Source organism: Chiloscyllium plagiosum, unplaced genomic scaffold (genome assembly GCF_037043375.1).
Source record: "Chiloscyllium plagiosum isolate Xiang-an unplaced genomic scaffold, Cpla_swu_hap1 HiC_scaffold_40, whole genome shotgun sequence".
NCBI lineage: Eukaryota > Metazoa > Chordata > Chondrichthyes > Orectolobiformes > Hemiscylliidae > Chiloscyllium > Chiloscyllium plagiosum.
In genome coordinates this window covers 27,292,001-27,312,500 of record NW_028270178.1, presented here as the reverse complement: position 1 = coordinate 27,312,500, position 20,500 = coordinate 27,292,001, and the positions used below count along the sequence as shown (strand labels likewise).

The 20,500-nt window shown below is 42.9% G+C and overlaps 1 pseudogene; it reads right to left on the bottom strand.

Annotated features, from left to right (window-relative positions):
* LOC148138418 (NACHT, LRR and PYD domains-containing protein 3-like) overlaps nt 1-7,818 on the bottom strand; it is a 106,228-nt pseudogene extending 98,410 nt beyond the window's left edge.
* Between the last annotated feature and the right edge of the window lie 12,682 nt (nt 7,819-20,500).

The window sequence follows — 20,500 nt, the reverse complement described above, 5'->3', positions numbered from 1 at the left end:
CGTGATCAGCACGTTCATTTGACGAAATAATCCAACTTCCACACATTTGCTGAATACAAGAGAAACCGTATGAGTTATAAGTTGAATTTATGCAAAATAGGTGAACTTCCAAACCAACTGGAATTATGTTTCCCAGCTGTGAACATTAATTCTCAAATTTTGAATCATAAAACAAATGGCTAAAGTCCAACACACTGATGCACAGAAATGAAATATAATGATTTAAGATTTCCATATTGTTAAGAACCTTTCAGATCACTGGGTATTTCGGATATATTTCGGACCCTTATCCATATAATGAAACAGATCAGGAACTGTTCAGACTATTTAGATTTCATTAATTCGGATCTGTGTAAATCTGTGGCAAAATGTGAAGTGTTTCAAACTGGAAGAAATAGTGTGAGACTCTACTGTACCACGTTCCTCTATTTCTTTCAGCATTTTATCCAACTTTGGGATCCTGTGGTGCATTTTCACAAAGGATATCCACATCACGTTGGGTCTTAGAGCCTTCCTCCATCACAAGATTTAGCAGAAGTCTGGAACTGTCTGCGCAATTTCCCTTTCCCACGAGGTTCAGTGTTTGTCTGAAAAGAATAATGATTAATAGACTGAGTAGTGGAGTTAAACATAAATATTGTGCATGATAAGGAAGGAATCTACTCAGCAATGGGATTTCCCAGTTATTTTGAACCTGGAAAGTAGTCACTTATCCTGATCTATGATGAATATGGTGAGTACACTGTAAACCTCTTCTGGAAAGATGGGATCATAAATACGCCATTTTGCCCTCGAGCATGGCATTTCCATTAACTGTACCTCAGAGTTCCTTTCAGGATAGTTACTGGGCAGTCTGATCAAGGGCAAAACAGTGAAGAACACTCCAACCTAATCTGTTCATCACTCAAAATCATGGGTCAAGTCAACGATTGTTTTTCTGCAAAACTCTCCACTTGTTAGCCTCATATCTTGTGCAAAGGCACACGGTCATTGTTTAGGAGAACGACTATTTCAGCTCCAGTCAATGACTGTAACGGTATCTCAGCACTGTGCCCTGAGACCAACTGTGTTCAACCATGTGCAGAAGCCCTGGATTGGGTTGACAAGTGAGAAGTGATGTTCATGACACAGAATTGTCAAGTGATCAGTTTCTGCATTAAGAACCCGATTTGCTGCCATCCTTTCCCATTCAAAGGCATGACCATCCCTGTCTCAGTCTCACTCTGAACTTGATTCAAACTCAGTTACTGCTGATCAGGTACAGGTAGGGAGACGTGAAGAAGAACATAGACTTAGAGGGAACACAGATTTCAAGAAACCTGCTGTGGAAAGGTCACAGCACAGAAGAAGATAAGTGGAAAGAGGATTCATGAGGGCGGAGCAGCAGATGTGGACTTCAGTAAGGCGTTTGACAAGGTTTCCCAAGGGAGAGTGGTGAGCAAGGTAAGATCTCATGGAATAAAGGGAGAACTCGCCTTTTGGTTAGAGAACGAGCTGAAAGGAAGAAGACAGGGAGTGGTGGTGAAGGGTTGTTTTTCAGACTGGAGGACTTTGACCAGTGGAATGCCAGAAGGATCGGTCCTGGGTCGACCACTTCTCATCATTTATATAAATGATTTGGATGTGAGCATAAGAGGTATAGTTAGTAAGTTTGCTGATGACACAAAAATTGGAGATGTCATGGACAGGGAAGAAGGTGACCTCATATTACAACGGAATCTTGATCAGATGGGCCAATGGGCTGAGAAGTGGCAGATGGAGTTTAATTCAGATGAATGCGAGGTGCTGCGATTTGGGAAAGCAAATCTTAGCAGGACTTATACACGTCATGGTAAGGTCCTAGGGAGCGTTGCTGAACAAAGGAACCTTGGAGTTCAGGTTCATAGCTCCTTGAAAGTGGAGTCGCAGATAGATAGGATAGTGAAGAAGGCGTTTGGTATGCTTTCATTTATTGGTCAGAGTATAGAGTACAGGAGTTGAGAGGTCATGTTGCAGCTGGACAGGACATTGGTTCGGCGACTGTTGGAATATTGTGTACAATTCTGGTCTATTTCCTATTAGAAAGATGTTGTGAAACTTGAAAGAGTTCAGAAAACATTTAAAAGGATCTTGCCATGGTTGGAGGATTAGTGCTATCGGGATAGGTTGAATGAGCTAGGGCTGTTTTCCCTGGAGAGTTGGAGGCTGAGGAGTGACCTTATAGAGGTTTATGAAATCATGAGGTGCATGGATAGGATACGTAGACAACGTCTGTTCCCTGGGGTGGGGAAGTCCAGAACTATAGGTCATAGGTTTAGGGTGAGAGGCGAAAAATATATAACAGAGCTTAGGGACAACCTTTTCACTCAGAGGGTGGTATGTGTATGGAATGAGCTGCCAGACGAAGTGGTGGAGCCTAGTACTACATTTAAAAGGCAGCTGGATGGATATGTGAATAGGACGGGTTTGGAGGGATATGGGCCAGGTGCTGGCAAGTTGGATTAGATTTGGTTGGGATATCTGGTTGGCATGAACAAGTTGGACGAAGGATCTGTTTCCGTGCTGTAGATCTCTATTTGGACCAAGTGGTCTCCATCTGCTCCTTGCAGGAGCTGTGAGGGTTTGAATAGAACATAGGAACACAGGACTGAGCAGCAGGTGTGGGCCATTAGATACTTTTTCACCGCTCCACCACGCATTCAGATCATGGGTGATGTGACTGTGTTCTCAGCAGCACTTTTCTGTATGTCCTGTCCAGCTGCAACATGACCTCTCAACTCCTGTACTCTATACTCTGACCAATAAAGGAAAGCATACCAAACGCCTTCTTCACTATCCTATCTATCTGCGATTCTTACTTTCAAAGAGCTATGAACCTGAACTCCAAGGTCTCTTTGTTCAGCAACGCTCCCTAGGACCTTACCATGACGTGTATAAGTCCTGCTACGATTTGCATTCCCAAATCGCAGCACCTCGCATTCGTCTGAATTAAACTTCATCTGCCACTTCTCAGCCCATTGGCCCATCTGATCAAGGTTCCGTTGTAATATGAGGTCACCTTCTTCACTGTCCATGACATCTCCAATTTTGGTGTCATTAGCAAACTTACTTTTCTGTGTGTATCCATTTTCTAATTTACTTGCCTGTCAAATGTCACCAAAAACAACTTTGAATAAATGCAAACATCCAAACATCCAAATATCTAAAGGGAAGCAAATGTAATTATTCTCTTCAAGAACGAAAATAGGGAAATCCCCGGCAATTACAGATCATTCAGTCTCACGTCTGTCCTCTGCACGGTGTTAGAAACGATTCTGAAGGATAGCATTTGTGACCATCTGGAAGAGCATGGCTTGATTAAATGCAGTCAGCACGGCTTTTTGAGGGGCACGTCATGCCTCACAAATCTTATTGATTTCTTTGAGGACGTTACTGGACACGTTGATGAAGGTCCAGTGGTGGATGTGGTTTATATGGACTTCAGCAAGGCATTTGATCAGATTCCCCATGGTCGGCTTGTTCTGAAGGTCAGGAGGAATGGGATACAGGGACATTTAGCTGTCTGGATACGGAATTGGCTGGTCGACAGAAGACAGCGAGTGGTATTGGAAGGAAGGTTTTCTGCTTGGAAGTCAGTGGTGAGTGGTGTTCCACAGGGCTCTGTTCTTTGGTCTGTACTCTTTGTAATTTTTATTAATGATTTGGATGAGGAGATTGAAGAATGGGTTAGCAAGTTTTCAGACGACACAAAGGTTGGAGGTGTCGTTGACACCACAGAGGACTGTTGTAGGCTGCAGCGTGACATTGTCAGAATGCAGAGATGGACTGAGAGGTGGCAGATGGAGTTCAACCTGGATAAATGCGAAGTGATGCATTTTGGAAGGTCGAACTTGAAAGTTGATTACAGGATTAAAGACAGGATTCTTGGCAATGTGCAGGAACAGCGGGATCTTGGTGTGCAGTTACATAGATCCCTTAAAATTGCCACCCAAGTGGACAGGGTTGTTAAGAAAGCCTATGGTGTTTTGGCTTTCATTAACAGGGGGATTGAGTTTAACAGCCGTGAGATCATGTTGGAGCTCTAGAAAATTTTGGTCAGGCCGCACTTGGAATACTGTGTCCAGTTCTGGTCGCCCTATTATAGGAAAAATGTGGATGCTTTGGAGAGGGTTCAGAGGAGGTTTACCAGGATGCTGACTGGAATGGAGGGCTTATCTTACGAAGAGAGGTTGACTGAGCTCGGACGTTTTTCATTGGAAAAAAGATGGAAGGCAGGGGACCTAATTGAGGTGTACAATATAATGAGAGTCATAGATAGAGTTGATAGCCAGAGACTTTTTTTATCCCAGAGCGGAAATTGTTAATACGAGGGGTCATAGTTTTAAGCTGTTTGGCGTTAAGTATAGATGGGATGTTAGAGGCGGGTTGTTTAGGCAAAGAGTTGTGAGAGCATGGAATTCGTTGCCAGCAGCAGTTGTGGAAGCGACGTCGTTGGGGATGTTTAAGGGACTGCTGGACATGCGTATGGTCACAGAAATTTGAGGGTGCGTTCATTAGGTTTACCTTACATGAGGATCAATGGTTGGCACAACATCGTGGGCTGAAGGGCCTGTTCTATGCTGTAATGTTCTATGTTCTATGACTCTATGATCCTGGAGGGCCACAGAAATAGTCTGGATTGAGGCCTTGAATGGACTTAAACTGAAGGCAGGATATTTGAATGATAGCCATTTGAGCACCAGGAGCACTGAAGTTAAACTAGCAAAAGAATGAGAACTGAGTGGAAGTCAGGTGGTATAGAGCTCATGCAAAAGAGCTTCGGACAATTGAAGTTTAATGTGCTCAAAGAAAAGTCTGTCACAGTATCACTGCAATTATTGGGGAGGCATTGCGCAAGTGGTAATATCGCCAGACTATTAATGTAAATCTGCGGGTAATGCTCTGGGGACCCGGGATCGAATCCCACCACAGCGGCTGGTGGCATTCAAACTCAGTAAAACCTGGAATTAAGAGTCTAATGATGACCATGATTCTATTTTTGATTGTTGGAAAAACCTATATGGTTCACTGATGTCCTTCAGGGAAGGAAACTGTCATCCTTACCTAGTCTGGCCTACATGTGACCCCAAACCCACAGCAATGTGGTTGATTCTGAACTGCCCTCTGGGCAGTAAATGATGGCTTAGCCGGCGATGCCTCATCCCGTGAATGAGTAAAAAAAAGCCTTATCACTTCGTGTGTCGAAGGCATGGATGGGTAATTCATCAGCTCACGGATTGAGAACAGAGAGACTGGAATAATGTTGTGGAGGGAAAAGTAGCAATATTTGTGGTGCAGAGGATAAATAATTAAAAGATCAGTCCAAGAACTGAGAAGACAGAGATATTAAAGCTGAATGCAGTTTCAGATTGAAGTTGGTGAGGAGAATTAATTGAAGTGATGAAGGGATTTTTTTTTTCTAACCTGAAGATATTGGTTATACCAATACTTAACAAGGCATAGAATCTCGAGTGTGGAAGTACGCCATTCGTACCACTGAATCCACACCAGATCTCTGAACAACATTAAACACAAATCCACTCCCTCATTATACTCCGTAACCCTGCAATTCCCATGGCTAATCCATCTATCCTGCATATTCTTGGACACTATGGACAACTTAGCATGGGCAATCCACCTCACCTTCATATCTTTGGACTGTGGGAGAAAACTGGTGCACCTCGAGAAAATCGACGCAGACACATGGAGAATGCACAAACTCCAGACAGACAGTTGTCTGAAGTAGACTTGAAAGTGGTGCTGTGATGAAATCTGTTCGGCATGGACGAGTTGGATTAAATTGTCTGTTTCCATGTAATACAGTTGCATAACTCAATGATTCTAATAGAGGAACAGACCCTTTGGGTCAACCAGTCCATTTCTCTGAAATGCTTCCAACATGTTTATATGTCAATCTCTCACCATTTACAATGTGTACTTCTTTATTCGTCCTTCCAAATAAGGCAATTGTACACTTTCCCACATCATACATTTACCACATCTTCGCTCACTCTTTTAACCTACTTATATTTCTTTGTAGGCTCCCCATGTCCTCTCCACAATTCAGTTTCCTACCCATTTTTATTTCATCAGCATACTTAGCTACTCTACCTCTGATTATTCCTACGCTCTGATTATTCTCTCGTTCAAAGAATAATAAACGACAAAAGAGGTCTTTCAGCCCAAATAATCTGTACTACCAAACCACACACCAGCAACTACCTGAATCCCATTTTCCCACATTAGGTCCATAGCCCGGAAAATTATGACATTTCACATGTTCATGAAAGTACTTTGCAAAGGCTACACACTTCAACCACCCTCCCTAGCAATGTGTTCCAGGCCCTATCATCTTCTGGGTGAAAAAACCTTTCCTCAAGTTCTCTCATAATGGAGGCGTTACGGTGGCTCAGTGGTTAGCACTGCTGCCCCACAGCGCCAGGAAACCGGGTTTGATTCCAACCTTGGGCGACTGTCTGTGTGGTGTTTGCATGTTCTCCCCGTGTTTGCGAGTGCTCCGGTTTCCTCCCACACTCCAAAGAAGTGCAGGTTAGGTGGATTGGCCATGCTAAATTTCCCAAAGAGCTCAGAGATGTATAGGTTAGGTCCATTAGTCGTGGTGGGGAGGGGGGGGGGGTGAATAAATGCAAAATAATGGGGAATGAGTCTGGGTGGTACACTCTTCGGAAGATCGCTGTGTGCTTTTTGGGCCAAAGAGCCTGTTTCCACACTGTCAGGATTCTACAATAATAATCTCACAATCTTCAACATCTCCACCAGATCCCCCTCTGCTCGAAAGGAAAAACAAAACTGAGCTTCTCCAAGTTCTCTTTATCACTGAAATGTACTGCACTCAGCAACATTCTGGTGGAGTCCTCTTCTAGTGCAATCACATCCTTCCTACAGTGTTGTGACCAGAACGGCAGACTGTACTCCAGTGATAGCCCAACCATAACGTTTCCCTGCTCCTAGAATTTATTCCTTGACTGATAAAGTCAAGTGTCTCATATGACTTCTGAACAAGCCGATCAACCTGCCCTCCGTTCTTCTGTGTACAAACATTTTAAGATTCTTTCCATTCACAGAGTACTCACAGTTATCATTCCTTTTATAGTCTTCTTAATTCTTCCAAAGCACATCACCTTGATCAGGGTTACATTCCAATCTGCCACTGAGCTGCGCATTTGATCAAGCTGTATATCTCCTCATGGAACCTAACACCTTGCTCTTCATTGTTCTGAACAACTGACATTCGTTTTATCATCTGCAAATTTACTTATCATACCCCAACATTCTCATCTACATCATCTTTAGATATCACAAACAATAACAGACCCAAGCATTGATCCCTGTTGACCAACTAAGCTTCTATCCATGCCAATATGTTACCACCCAGACCTTGAAGATTTGGTTCAGAGTCACTAGTGTTTTCTTACTTCAGGTCTGGGTTTTTTTCTGGATGAACTGATGATTGTGATTGATTAGTAACTCCAACATTATTACAGCATGAGGCTATCAGGATGTTTGAAAACTTTGGTCTTTTTCTTCATCCAGCATTTCCTTTGTTGCTATTCTGCCAGTTTTGTGGTAGTTATATAATTGGAACTATTCTATGTCCCTTCCACTTACTGAATGTTCTTTTCCACTGAAAATGCTCTCAAATGTTAACAATGAGCTGAGGCCATCCACCCCTTCTTCAATTGCATCTTCAAATCTATCCTACTAGAATTTCACCTTCCGGAATAGTTGGTAGCTTTAATACTCTCTCAAGAACTTAGTAATTTTGGAATCTGGACATGTGAGCACAAACATAAATAAAACTGTATACCCAATCAGTTATCATTCCTTTTATATTGAGTAACTGAATATACGTGTGAACCATATTATCAGCACTGTCTTCAGATCTGTACGATCTACCTGTTTCTACACTTCAAAATTGGTCATATTTGTCAAACATGACTTATCTGTGTCACCACCCCTGATCATCCCCTACACCACAAACTTTTGACTACTTTATCATTGAAAGACAAATTCCAGAGGTTCCGATGAAGCATCCCTTTTATTCAACTTATAATAATTCCTGAACATCTGACAAAACTCATCACAGACAGGGAAAACATTGGAACAAAGAAAGTGCAGATTCCTAATATCGGAGCCCAGCTCACAAACAGATCAGACGTCATGAAATGCACGATGACTACAGAGGTGCTAAATGCAACTCTCCATTTCTCAATGGGCGGGTAAGACACTGATCTCACTGGGGTGTCACACACTGGTTGATTTTACTGGGGGTATCACGCACTATCAGATCACACTTGGGGAGGTCACGCACTATCTGATCTCACTGGGGAAGGGGTCACACACTGATCTCACTGGGGGAGTCATACACTGTCTGATCACACTGTGGACGTCACACACCGTCTGATTACACTGTGGGGGTCACAAACTTTCTGATCACACGAAGGGAGGGGTTACAAGCCGATCTCACTGGGGGGTTACACACTGTCTGATCACACTGGGAGGAGTCACATACTGTCTGCTCTCACTGGAGGGGGTACATACTGTGTGTTCTCACTGGAGGGTTACACACAGTCTGATTTCACTGGGGGATTACCCACTGTCTGATCTCACTGGTGGGCAACACACTGTCTGATCCCACTGGGGGGGGGGGGTCTCAACACTGTCTGATCTCACTGAGGGGTCACACACAGTCTGATCTCACTGGCGGGTCTCACAATGTCTGATCTCACTGGGGGTTCACTCACTGTCTGATCTCACTGATGGTGGTCACACACGGTCTGATCTCACTGGGGTGTCACACACTGTCTGATCTCACTGGGGGGGGCACATAGTGTCTGATCTCGGGGAGGCGGGGAGGGGTAATAAATTCGGATGTTTATAATTTGGTTCCAAAGCCGCACTCGGACCTCCTTTCGCAGTGCGTGGGTTAAACATGGGACTTTCATACAATAAATCATCACATTGTTAATCCAATAAACCATTCACTGACACTCTAATTGTGAAGATTAAGTAAATTTCTCACCGTCACCAAAGAGCAAAACACTGAAATTTTCCATCTCTGGTCACTGCGCATGCTCGATAGTGGTTTAGCACACGCGCACTCAGTCCCAGAATCGGCCGTTGACCATCCCACGCAACCATGGGTGCGTTGGCGGACATACGCACCTTACTGGTTTTAACTTTTTCCACGCCAGTCCAACACCGGCACCTCCAAATCTTCACAGATCCCTGTTGTTTTCTCGCGAGCGGTGTGGCTCGCGCAGAATCAGATGAACGGCGAGCCCACGCGATGCTTCGGGTGAGGTTTCAGTGCGCGTCTCTCCCGATTTGTTTCCACAAGCGCCAATTAGTCCCGTTCAACCAGTAGACAATTGGATCACTTTAAGCGTCACGTTATCTGGGTGTTTTAACCCGGGAATGTTGTCATTGCTGCGCTGAGTGGCTAATTCTTTCTGGAGAGATTTCAGTTTTAAACTTGGATTGCAATCAATGTTGGGGTGGCTTGAAGGAAGACCAGAGGAAGGTACAAGAATGGTCCATAGTACAGTCAGGGCGTTCAGCAGAGTAATTCAGTTTGAAATTAGAAATTTGAGTCAAAGAAATTTGCAGCACAGAAAACGGCCCTTCAGCCCATTGTGTCAAAAACAACCACTTGCCTATTCTCGTGCAATTTTCCAGCTCATAGTCCATGGGCATTAGTGTCCCTTGGCATCACACGTGCATATCTCAATACTTAATAAATATTAAAAGAATTTCTGCCTCTACCACCCTTATAGGCAGCCAGTTTCAGATTCCAACTACGCTTTAGGTGAAAAATAATTTTATCACATCTCTAAACCTTCTGCCCCGTAATTTTAATCGAATTCGCTTGGTTATTCATTCAATTTAAAGAGGAAAAGTTTTTAATTCTATCTGCGCTATCTCTACCCCTCATAATTTTGTACACCTCAGTCAGGTACCCCTGAGCTTCTGTGATCCAAAACAACCCAGGTCCCCCTGAGCTTCTCTGATCTAAAACAATCCAAGCCTCTCTAGTCTCACTTCAGAGGTGAAACACTCGAGCCCTCGTCAATCTGCCTTGTGCCCTTCATTGAACATAGAACATAGAACAATACAGCACAGAACAGGCCCTTCGGCCCACGATGTTGTGCCGAACATTTGTCCTAGCTTAAGCACCCATCCATGTACCTATCCAATTGCCGCTTAAAGGTCACCAAAGATTCTGACTCTACCACTCCTACTGGCAGCGCATTCCATGCCCCCACCACTCTCTGGGTAAAGAAACCACCCCTGACATCTCCCCTATACCTTCCACCTTCACCTTAAATTTATGTCTCCTTGTGAAAATTCCTTGTGATTTTTTTTAAGGATGGCGGCGGCAGCAGGTTAGGCAGCGTTTGGGCCCCTGAACTTGTTTATTTTCAATCACGAGGCCAATTGCATCCTTCTTTCTACTTTTCTCTTTTGACGTGTTCTTTTCTTCCTTTTGGTGGTGACACTGAAGTAACACGGCATCTGTGGCATCGGTGGTGGCAGCATTGTGGGTCAAGTATTGGAATCCTGGCAACAGCAGCAAGTAGGCCCAAATACGCAAACCAATTATTTTGATTGATGACATTCAATTGGTGTTAATGAGACAGTGGATCGGAGATACAAAGTCAGGAAGCTTTCAGGGCTCACTGGCAAATCAAATGAAGCCAGGGAGATATGCAAACGTTTATTGAATATTGAATGGGGTTTGATGATACACTGCCACAAGGCTTTGTGTGCAAGTATATACCAGAATTTCAGTAGAATTGTTCTTGAGACAAATAAGCTCCAACGGTTGGCTCAATTTAAAGGAATACATTAAAATACCGAATAATGTCTGGTGTAACACCCTTCCTGAAATAGAAACTCCATTAAATATATGCTAATTACGTTGTTAAATCAAACTACTGCTAAACCTGCATACTCAGAAATGACCATGATAACGAGCTAAAACATCCATTTAAGTCTGAGGGATCCCACACACATTCCAGAGAACATTGGGACCAAAAAGCAGAAACCTTCAGAGTAGGAAGAACAGCTCCAACTCCAGTTCGATGAGCTGCAATCATGGTGGTATACACATTTTAATATCATCTTCTCCCAAAGCAGTTTTAAACTGCCATAGACATTTCAGAACTGCAACTCATGTTATTAGAGAAAAAGGCCAGTTTTGTAAAGTTGTACATTCTGAATTTCAGAAATATTAAATGACGTCTTGTGGTCAACCACATCTCATTAGTGTAAAACAAGGCCCACTAAGTAAAAAAATAGATCAGATCATACGAAAATGAAGCTCACAGGCGATATTGTCAATGGCTATGGGGAAATGGCAAACATGTTGTTTAATTATTTTATCTCAGCATTTACAGGAGGGAAAACAAGGAAGATTTTCACTGATGTCCTTTGGAAAGGAAACTGCTAACTGATGTGTGACTCCAGACTCAGAGCAATGTGGTTGACTGTTAACTGCCATCTGGGGTGACCAACAAATGCTGGCCTTGCCAGCCAGCCTCTCGTCCCATGTAACGCAACAGAGGTTATTTTGCAGCTGTACAAAACCTTTGTTAGATTCCACTTGGTGTACATACGCAGATCCAGGGAACACACCAACGGATGGATGTATTGGCCTTGGAAGAAGTACAATGTAGATTTGCAAGAATGGTACCAGGACTTTAGGGGTTCAGGTATGAGGAGAGATTACACAATTTAGGCCCGTGTTCTAAAGAAATTAGAAGACGGGGAGATAAAGATAAGATATTTCCAACAGTTGGGAATTGTAGAACAAAAGGACATAGTCTGAGAATTAGAACCAGAGTATTCAGGGGCGATATTAGGAAGAATGTCCACACAGGAAGGGTGAAGAATGTTTGGAAGTCTATTCCACAAACAGCAGTGGATGCTGGACAATTGGTTAAATTCAAATCTGAGATAGATTTACTTTTGTTAAGCAAAGGTATACAGGGATAAGGTTGATAGACAGGAATATGGGGTCAGACTACAGACCAGCCATTAAATGGCAGAACAGGCTTGAGGGGCTGAAAGGCCTATTGCGATGTTCCCCTGACTACTAACCTCCTCCCAGAGCCTTTCCGAGGCATTGACATCCTTTAAGCCGCATCCGTGACAAACTTGAACCGTCCCTTTAAGTGTATTTGACTTTCTCCCTCTTTTTTCTCAGTAGCCGTGTTACCATTACTCTCTATTGAAACCTCTCCCTCTATATTTAACCCTCTCCTTTTTATCTGTAGTTAACTCTTTCCCTGCTCCATTGTATTCGATCTTCTTTCTGTAACTCTCCTTTTGCGCCTCTCCCTATTACCTTTATTTTAAATCCCATCCTCTTCTGCTGTAGTTAACCATGTCCTTATTCCCCCTGTATTTAATCCTCTTGCTGTTAGTCTCTATTTAGCCCTCTCCTTATTATTGCTTATTTAATCCTCTCACTATTATTCTGTATTGAATTTTCTCCCTATTGCAATCTTCAACCTCCTCTCTATCTGTATTTAACCCTTTCTATATATCAGCGCTCTTCAAATATAGTTCCCTGAATATATAATGAGAGATCAGGCGTCTCTGCCTATGTATTCCCCTTAACTCCAAAATCTGACTGATGCTGCTGTGCGTTGCTGCCTCTCCGGCAGGCACTGAGCCTGCAGATACATCCCAAAGCACATTAGGAGCTCGGCATTCACACCACATGGTCAGACACAGTGTTGCTGATGAGTAGGAGACAGGTACAACTTAAACGCGCATTTTTATTTATATATCAACTGGAACAGCTCCAATGCACATCAATATATATATATATTCACAAGCATGAACCGTGCCATTACAGAACAAAACACATAAATACAAACACTTCCAACATATAACAATATTTATACAAACATAAACACTTCCAAAATAAAACAGGATTTAAATATATACATGAACGTTCCCGTACACAACAATACTTATATTTATAATCAGCAGTTCACATACAGAACAATATTTATTAATAAACGCAGAGAGTTCCAATGAATAATAACATTTACATGTAAACATGATCAGCTCCAATGCAAAAACAAAATTTATGCACAAACAGCTCTATACAACAATGCACAATACATGTTATCCATACTGTATAAAACATGCAATACTGTGAAAGTGAATGACTGAGTAAAGAAGCAAACGTACTGTTGCCGGAATGGAGAAGGGACAAAAATAGGTGCTAAGGCAAGTTGGGAGAGGGATACAGACAGTTTACAGAGAGACTTTATAATACATATATTTATTGAAAAACGTTTACTCTTTTACAAAACAAATGTTATAAACGTACAGAGGTACAGAATAGTAGAAATAATACATTATTGTGTTACAGCAATGTTAACAATAAAGTATCTACTACTCTTCGGGATAAAATCGTCTCATATTTCCTTAACTGAACCTAAGTTAAAATAAGCTCAAATTTAATGAAATAGTATTGCATTAAATTACATTCCAATAAAATTAAAATATATTACATTACACTACATTACATTCCTCCACTCGCCACACCTCCACTAAAGCTCCCTTCCATGGGAGCAACACTTATTATACCCGAATTTAAAAGCTTCCTCCCCCCGGGGTCCCCTGACCACCGTATACAACTCCCGCGGCTATATTAAGGCCCTATGTAGTACCACCGTTTGGTCCATGTCTATGTCATGGCCGCCAGATCTTATAAAATCGCTCTGCTCCATGGTGCACCATACTTGTCAGATTATCTTGGGGGACATGCTCCATCACAAGTCTGCCCTACCCTGCAAAAGCTGGAGGTTTTTCTGATATCAGTTCATTAGAATGTTCTTCCTCACACAGTGTGTAAGAATTTTAAATATCCTCGCCCCATGCTCATTCAGAGAGGGCAGTATCTGTAATCCCAACAGAAGAGATACCGGATTCTCCTTAACTTCAATTCCTGGAATCTTCTTCAGCTTGTTCATTATGGCACCCCAATATCTGCGAATCGTGTCGCAGGACCAAAAGCAATGTGTGAGGGCGCCTATGCAAATTGTACATTTTGGACATTTCGGAGAAGATCCTTTCTCAAACTTTGCTAACCTCCCTGGTGCCAAATGGATCCTGTGAAGGATCTTCAATTGCATAACTTGTGCTTTATTGCATATTAAAACCTTCTTTACATTCCCCCACATATCCTCCCATATTTCAGATGCGATTTCTTCCCCTCACTCCTGATTCCAGATACCATGTAGTCTGTCCATATCCCCTGTTAAGGACGAGCCAGAGCGCTCAAAATATTCTTAAGAAGGCAACCCAAAACTTAATTGCATTTTGTTTTGGTAAGTGTACAGTGAAAGTTTCCTGGATTAAGTTCGCTATGTTGACTACTAGATTTTAAAACAGACAAAAAAAATATATTCACAAAATTACACAATGAAACACAAAGAACAGAATAAAGAACCACTACAGAACTCAACCTAATCAAACTAGACTGAATTCTGCTATTCTGAATACACGCAACAGTCCGATAAGCAAAGTCCCTTTAAAACCCAGATTAAATGGAACATATGCTTACAGGTTAATGGTGAAGGGCAGAAGAGAGAAAGAGCTTGCACATAGCTCCCTGTTGAACTTCCCAGTTCAGGACTCAACTAAAACTGCTTAGCTCAGCTCAGCTCAGCTAAATAGCTGACCACACCCCTTTCTTCACACAGGTCACTTATAAAGCATGGCCGCTTTGTCCTGTAGTCTCCCCTGTTTACATATAAACAACAAGCCTCTCAAAATCCTTTTCACCTCTGTACCAAACCAGACTGAGCGGAGCCCGACCCGGTTAATTGCCCCTGCAGAAACAATCAAGCACAGAATGAAACAGCTTTTGGAAAGAAAAGGACGAGCTTTATGACACCCCCAGGACACTCCCTCTCGGCAAATGGTATATGGTACTACCCGAGACAGCACCCCCACATCAGAGCACTCTTCTCTCTATATCCAACTATGGGGCTGAGCCAAGAGTGGGGACTTCTGTGTGTAATCCCTAACCTGGATGTATCAGAAAAGTTCCCTATTAGGATTTCCCTATTTCTGACTTAATTGTTTGGAAGTCATCAAGGCATCTCCCGTGAATAAATCTCCCAAACAGGAGATTCCCTTACCCTCCCATGCTCTAAAGCCGGAGTCCATTGACCCGGGTCTAAATCCTGGGGTTACCACTAATGGAGTGAACAGTGAATTCTTAAACAAATTGCCCTCACCATGCTTTCACTATAGTTACGATAATCGGGCTCTCAAAGTACTCAGCCACAGATCCACATCTTGTCCACAAACAGTAAGTTGATGAGGGGACATCTCACCTGCAAGTCCTCAACATCGTGCCATATCGAACTCGAGTCCTTATGCACCCAGTCACCCACATAGGGCAGCACGGTGTCTATTTGGTATCTCTTCAGATCTCCGAAGTCCACCCCGCACCCCCCCCCCACCCACCCCCGCACCCCCAAATCCTGTGTAAGTTGCAGCTTGTTAAACTTTATTAGGGGGCGCCTACAGCACAAAATAAAGGATCCACGCCAATTGGTAAACCTCCACAACAGCTGTCTGGGTAACAACAACAGGAACATCCTCACAGGGTATCATAACCGAGGAAGAATATTCATTTTAATCTGAGCTATACGGCATAGCCATGATACTGGTAGGTCCTCCTACTGCTGCCAGTCCTGCTTTACCTTATCAAACAATTGCACAAAGTTAGCTCTGTTCAGCTGACGGAAGATAGGAGTAATAAAAATTCCCAGACAGGGGAAAGCTTTCTGTGAACACCTTACAGGAAACTGCATTCCATCCCCCAGCTTCAGTACTTCCACCAATCCCCCATGAGCCCCCAAACTGTTTCGACATGGGGCAAACACCTCTGCTAATTTAAACCAGCGTCACAGGAAAGATTCACCCCTTGTTTTAATCTGTTAAAATTAGAGAGGCAAAGAACTATCCCAAAAATCGCTATTTAAAATAGCAGTTAACAACTTTATTCTTTATGTCTATCAGTGAATATTAACTAGCAACTGTATACAATGCCTTTCTTTTGAATCGATCTCTTAACATCCTTTCTAGGATACTAGTCTGATAAAAACTCCCGATTACGATTTACAAAAAAAAAATGACGTTTCAAAGCCAGTTAGCTTTGACGAGTTTCTACTGCAGATTTTTCTGTCTTTTTTTTTGCTTCTCGGTGATTCTGCTTCACAGATCTTTGATAGATAAAGGTAGCCTTTAGAGAGCAGTTCTACTGGCAGTCTGTAGTAGTTGGTGGCTTGCTCCTCTTTGCCGCTCTGGATAACTGTTCAAAATATCTGACATTTATACGGTGAAAAATCGGATTGTTTCATTGGATTTAAAATGATCAAAATACTAAATTCAAACTTGATTGGAGATGGATATCTTCAGGCATAGTTTAAACTGATTTGCCAAATTTGAATTTGCTTTTGTCTCATCACAACGCAGCTGCAGCTAGATGTTTGACCAAATGTTACATTTTAAATTTTCCAGTACTCTGTGCGCTTGCAAAGTCATTGCCAGCCTTTCAGCTCCCTTTAAAGGTACAGTACCACCCAAAACTTCACACATGCAGATAGAAATATCTCATAATGGGAGTTATAGAAATACACTTCTGCACACAATGAGAAGACATGTTCACCCGCATACAGAGAAATACAGCTATCCTTAGATATAGGATTACATATATGTATAGACACCGGCATGTAATGTAGGGAAATGAGGTCATACTGAGAGATATTACACACTAAAATGCAAGGACATACAGAAATAGCGCTATACATTCACATGACCACTCTCACCTACAGTTACAGAACTATACACACAATTAGATGCAGTCATAGAGAGACAATTATAAACAAATCCAGAGACACACGCACAGAGGGGCATAGAGATACTCCTGGGACACAGCAAGTTCTGAACACAAGGAATAGGCTAGCAATAGACTCATCTACTTGAACAGGTGCACAGCCAGGCAGTGACAAACGCAGACCCCCAGGAAAATGCACCAAGACTCAGAGTCACAGAACCATCATGGGATGCTTACAGTAACACACATATGCACACACACACACACAGAGGTAGAGAGTACAGACACACATTTTGTAGGAATGTGACCTCACACAGCGATGTATGAAAATATGCAAAGAACATTTACATAGTCATAAACACATGAGATGCACCTGTGCAAAATATGCATACACACATTACAACAAAGCACAGTAACAGACACATAGATAAAAACACTCACAGTCACAGTAGCACACAGAATTAATAACATACCCAAACTGCTGTATCTAATCACAGAAAAACGTACACACACACACAAACAAAAGCAACACAGAGATGCAGAAACACACTTGTGAAGAGGAGCACAGAGAAACGCCCAAGGGGAAAAAATAGGGACACTCATACACACAGTGACATTCCCACAAAGGCAAAGAAATAACTCATACACGACCCTCACACACCCAAAAGGAAAGACACGCAGATAATCTCCCTCACTGAGACAGTGGGAGAGAGAGGGGGGAATGGGATGGACAGAGACAGAGAGAAAGCGATGGGGGAGGGGAAGATAGAGAGAGAGAGAGAGAGAGAGAGAATCAGAGTGCCGCGGATGAAGGGACACAGAACGTTACATAACTGTAATTAATACTGTCCCAAGGTATTGCTGGTTGTGTCCATGCACGTTGTGTTTTCCAAAATCTCTTCCTGCAGTTAAATCAGCGACTGAAGAGATGAGGAAGGGATTTGAGCCAATGTATGTGAACATGTGCTAAACGGAGTCAAGTATATGACTCAGTCAATGAGAGAAAGAGACGAAGAGAGAGAGAGGGGGGGTGGGGGGGTGGGGGGGTGGGGGAGGGGGGATGCAAATAGAGAGAGAGAGAGAGAAAGAATTAGACCGAGAGACAAAGTGGGAGAGACAGAGAGAAACCGAGAGAAACTGAGACAGAGAAACGGAGAGAGAAGAGAAACAAAGACGAAGTGAGATAGAAAGACAGTCAGAGTGACAGAGGAAGAGACTGATAACGAGAAACTGAGCGATAGGGATAGATATTGAGGTAAAGAAATAGAGACAGAGACAGAGAGAGAGAAGGACAGGGATACAGCGTGTGAGACAATGACAGAGAGAAAGAGAGTTGGGCTCAAGCAACTCTTCCAAAAATAAACAGAACAGCAGAAAATAATTTAAAATGTAGATGGGAGGATCAACAGCACAACGAGTCTTTATCTTACTGTGATGAAGTTTTTATTGCGAGTTGTACAGAGATAGTCTGACAATTATCATAGTGCAGGAGGGCCTGTTTCTGCCCCTCACTCTCCTCTCCTGCAGGAGAATGCAGAGACCCCTCCTGCAGGTCTTTAACACTCTTCCATAGGACAGTTCATGAAGACCCAATGTTCCAGCTGAACCCGTCACTCACAGCCAATCACCCCGGCATTCTCTTTCCACACTACCCTGCCCCTGACAGTCTCCTCTTGCCTCCATACCTGCTGTCCCGTTGGCATGTCCTTCAATAATTTCAATGCAGAGATGGATAGATTATTGTTAACATTTGGACAGGGAGGAGTGGGTGGTCCTCTGGGGCAGAAGAGAATGCGGGTTTGACATTATACTCAGATCTCTTGGAATGGTGGCAGGATCAGAATCGAAGGACTGAATGGCCAACTGCTTGCTGCTCATTGATTGTGTGTCCCCGTGAGTGAAAATCTGTAACGCAATCAGGGAAACTAGCGTGTTTCTCAGCGTGGTGAATGGTGACCCATCCTGTTACCTGCCCAACCCATACACCGCTGGGTGTTATGCTCAGATCCATGTCATTGAGCTGATGTAATCCTGCACTGGGAATGCTGCGGCTGCAACTGGAGCTCTCTCAGTTGTTTTGCTGAGTCATTAAATGAAGGATTTATGTGACCAATTGTTGCACAGCATTCCTGATCTTCGCTCTGAAATTCGTCAACGTTGCTGCGTAAAATAATGTGTTCATGTTACAGCTGAAATCCTTCAGAATTTCTCTGACGAACAGAAAACTCTTCTGAGAACGTCTGTACTTGTTTACAGTTGTTCTGTTCATGGCGTAATATAAGAAATTTGCACCATACACTACCCACATAATTACAAAGCTGACGGACATGGTGACTAGGGAAATCACAGACTTCCTCCGGCTCTCCATCTCTGCATCTTTGTGACTCTCTCCCTTCCTCTGACCCCTCAGGCTTTTGCTGACTCGACTGACCACTGAAATGTACCTGACAGTCAGAGTGTTCATAAACAGAATTAACACGAATGGATGAAAGGGGTTAAAACCTCAGCCACCTGGAATCAGTAAAACAAATTGATTTACTTCAACAGTTCCATTGAACATTGTCAATTAGCCACCCAGGTTGATACCGAAAATTGAAGGGAATGTTTTTTGAACAGAGCAGAATACCAGTGGCAGCCAAAACCGCAGCCAAAGCTTTCTCTGTCCAACATTTTCTCTTCATTGTCAGGCAGCAAATGGCCACAAAATGATCAAATGAGAAAAGGACAGTGAATCAGACAGAACAGTCTGTGGTTGCATGTATCAGAACAAAGACAGCAAACAGGGGTAAGGTCCAGGAAACACTTTGGGAAGTAAAAATTATCGAGTTGCAATAGTATGACGCGCACGAGAATGAACGGTAAATCTGACATTGCCATCCATTAGGCATGATGTTGCGGATTTAGAGAGTCCACACTTTCTGCGTGTGAGAGCCAAACTCAACAGGAAAGTAACTGAAAGAGACATAGGGTAAAGTTCAGATCGGAAATTATTGATACAACACTATCTACATATGTCCAGAAAGCAATGGATGACCTTAGCACCAAAATGGGTTAGTTCGGACAGGTCTGAGGTCAAATCTAAAAATGACAGCTCCGAGCTTGACATTAAAAATACATACTTCCAAGTTGAACGGAGGGGTTGGGGTGGGGTTGGCGGTCAGGGGACGTTTAGCGAATTGACAGATGACAAGGGCGCATTGTTGTAAGGTGGCAGGCCTGAGTTTTCAAGGCCATTTGAGCTTTTGGCTTTCACTGGAAAATAGTGAATTTCTGGAATGCACTGCTTGGGAAGGTAGTTGATGGAGAGTAGCTAACAAATTTATCAAGTCCTTGGCTGAGCATTCAGCGTCACTCTTCAGGACATCTTCAACAGAAGAAAGATGGCTGGACTAAAAACGTTAACAATGCTTTCTCCCCACAGATGCTACCAGTCGAGCCAGCTTTCATCGGCAGTTGTTTTTGGTTTTCCTTGAAATGTTTCATTAAGGCTGTAAATCTTTGACGTAATCTGCTTCTTAAATTTAGCTCTGACTGTCCAGGGTTCCAGAATTCGAAGAAGGTGTACTCCATTCAGTCCTTTAAACCTGC